Source organism: Anopheles cruzii, chromosome X (assembly GCF_943734635.1).
Source record: "Anopheles cruzii chromosome X, idAnoCruzAS_RS32_06, whole genome shotgun sequence".
NCBI lineage: Eukaryota > Metazoa > Arthropoda > Insecta > Diptera > Culicidae > Anopheles > Anopheles cruzii.
Genome location: NC_069143.1, coordinates 580,173 through 583,412, shown reverse-complemented (window position 1 = coordinate 583,412; position 3,240 = coordinate 580,173).

Genomic DNA, 3,240 nt, shown 5'->3' with positions numbered 1-3,240 from the left:
TCCTCCCTCCCAGCACACGGTGGCATCTTTGGGCTTCGGGATCGGAGATTGCTTAGGGCCTAGGACCTACACAAACCGAAACGAAATAAAAGAAAAGCAAAACAAAAAACAAAACAAAACAAACAAACAAATCGCGGATTGCGCTCGGGATGCGTAGGCCGGGGGGGTGCACGGGTGGTTAATCGGATCGAAGCAACACGTTCTTTACTCCGTGCACGTTCCAGCACACACACACACACACACTCTTATGAACGCATCGAACCGGGACGAAGGACATACCGGCACATATCGGCAACGCGCTCCCTTTGGACCGGGGGGGGCGTCTTCAACCCATGGTAGAAGTTGTGGAGCCTCCTCCTGTAGTCTGTGTGTGTGTGTGTGTGTGGCTGTAAATTCGGGCAACTCTAGGTGGCGGGCGAGGCGAGGCGATGGCGATGGCGAGGTGTGTGGCACTAGCTAACTTTCTTGATCTTGTTAGCAGGATAAATACGATGTATTTGTTTGCAGGAGCTTCCAACCTTCAACGACAAAAGGAGCTCGGCTGCCTGGCGGGGACTGGGACGGGGATGGGGTTAATGGGGCCGGGGGTGTACTGGTGTGTTGGAGGGTGAAGATTAAGAAACCACCACGGAGCAGCGGGCCGATGTGTGAAGCCGGCGCACCGACACTCCGGCCTCCGGACACGTGGCTCCCGGAGTCGGGTCGCCCGGATTCCTGGCTCTCCCTGGCAGGGGTCCGTTTTTTTTTCGTAGGGGGTTTCGCAGAGGGTCAGAGAGCGGGCGGGGGTCACATAATCACCCTCCGTGCTCCGGATCGGTGCAACACTTTGGCACTTAAGCCAACAGTAATCTGTAAACAAGGTTGGCAACTGCGCTTACCGAGCATTAACGGGGGTTTTGCCCGTGGCAGCGACGCGATGTGCGGCGGGTGGGTGGCTGCGGCCTGCGATTAGGGCTAAGTGTCTCCCGCCGTCTTAAAGTTTGTTCGGGGGGCCACTCGGTCTTATGTCTTTGACTTTTCCGTTCTTTGGCCGTGGCCGTGGAGAGGAGAGCGTTACCGATACACCTGGGAGCGGTTCGGGGTGGTTCGTGTCAAGATGTTCATTCTTCCAGCAAGGACCTGGACGAAGTTTGAACGCTCCCAGACCATGACCGGATCAGTCACCGACTGGAGCGCTGGCCTGATTGGCTGCTTGACGGGGCGTTCGCCTGGGGTGAGGCTGCTGAGCCTGCCAGTCAATCAGCCAGCCAGGAGTTGTGGAGCGTCCAATTAATTTCCTGCGCTCCAATTTTAAGATTTCTACTCTCACAGGAGTAATGGCGCTTTCAGCACGATGAAAATTCCAGTTCCATCGAGCATGCCAACGGCCTACGTCCAGGACCATTGCGTCCAGCTTCCAGCCAAACCAGCTTTTCGGCCACCCGTTTCAAGTCGGCAATCGGTGCGTTCAGTCCGAGTGTGCGCGCCTGCAATGATTTGAAATCCTGCCGTGATGTGGTCACAGCCCACACACACACACACACACACACGTCAATCGCATACGTGATGCAACCTTACCGACAGCGTACCTCAGGAGAGGCGAAGCAGAATGGCGATAACATGTACCATGTATCATCGACGTCAACACACACACACCGAGGAGGAGCAGAGCGGAGGAGTTTTCGTAAAAGTTTCACGTACACGCCCCCCCCCCCCCCGTCCGCCCCGTCGTGCTGCTCAGTGTCATCGGTCTCGTCAGCAGTTCATACATTTAATTTCCTTCCTGGCGGACCGGACGGATCACGGCTACTGCAGCAGCCGGAGCGTTGCCCAGAATGATTGCCGATTTCTGCCGTCCAAGTCAATCAGATATGCATTGCACATTGCCGGCTCGCCTCACGAGACGGTGCGCCAGCCAGCCAGCCAGTGCCTTCAGGCGCCGTCTTCGGGCTACCGGTGCACCGCCCCCCCCCCCGGCACAGTTCCGGCAATCGGAAGGGATTTGCAATCAACTGTGGCAATGCAAATCGGTCCGATTTGGGTGTTTTCCCGGCCCGGCTCGCTCGTGGTTTGGCCGTTCGGACCGGAACAACGATTAGAGTGTGTGTGTGTGTGTGTGTGTGTGTGTGCCAGCCCAGGAGCTAGCAAGGAAGAAGGAACCCCGGACCCGGCCGGAATGCGATCAGCCCCGAATGACACAGCTCACGATCGTTTGCTGTCCGAGGTCTGAGGGCGGCGACAGAGCGATCAGAGCAGCAGCAAGTGTCATACCGAAAGTTGGGCAAGGTTTGGCTACCGGTGGTCAGACCGGTGGACAGAGCGAGAGAGAGCTCGTCCGAGAGAACGTCCGAGATCCTGGGTTCCAATCAGGCGGCTTCAACGGGCGGGAATCGACACTTCTTTCTCCGGGGGATCTCTTGCGGTGGGCAACCACTGGTGGGAAATTGATCTACATGGCAGGGCCGGGGTTGTCCGGGAGGCGGGAGGCACGCTCGGCTGTGGTTGCTATTTGCTGAATTAATTGTATTGAATGTCGACACGCTGGTAGAGGTCGTCGTCGTCGCCGCTGGGCTGCTGCAAAATCGGCAGAAGAAATCGCTCACCCGACCGGTCCGGGGAAGGACCTCCGGGGGGGGGGGGGGGGGGGGAGCAAAGTGAAAGATGAGAGGCACACACCTACACTCGCACACACACACAAGCGCGCCGATGGATGCGAAACAAGTGGGAAACCCGACTTGTCAACTTGTCTCAGTCTCAGGGCTGCTGCTGGGGGGTGAAGGTTTAAGAGGATACCGCGGGGCGGGGGGGGGGGGGGGGGGGGAGGCGGCGACGTCGCTCGAAGTGCTTCATTTTATTCGTAAGTGTTTGCCCTGAAAGTTTTACCCATCCCCGCCCCTCGGTTGCCCCGCCCTCCGCCCTCCACTCACAGGAGACGACAGAAGCTAAAGACCAGAAGGCTAGAAACTTTCATTTCATTTGCTGCCCCTACACACACACACACACACACACACACACAAACTCCCCGCGTGGACCCTCCCCGAACGTGGAGGACGACTTATGTTTGTCTAAAAGCAGGACTTGCTGTGTGTGTGTGTGCGTGTGTGTGTGAAGAACATGAACAACAGCGCAAGACATGCGGACGCGGAGCGTGAAGTGAAGGAAGGAAGAGGCCGGGCCGGGCTTTTCGAATCCGGCGTTCGGACTTCTTTCCCTCCCGACCCCCTTTGGGGTACCTCGCGCCGGACGACGTGTTCCACTCGC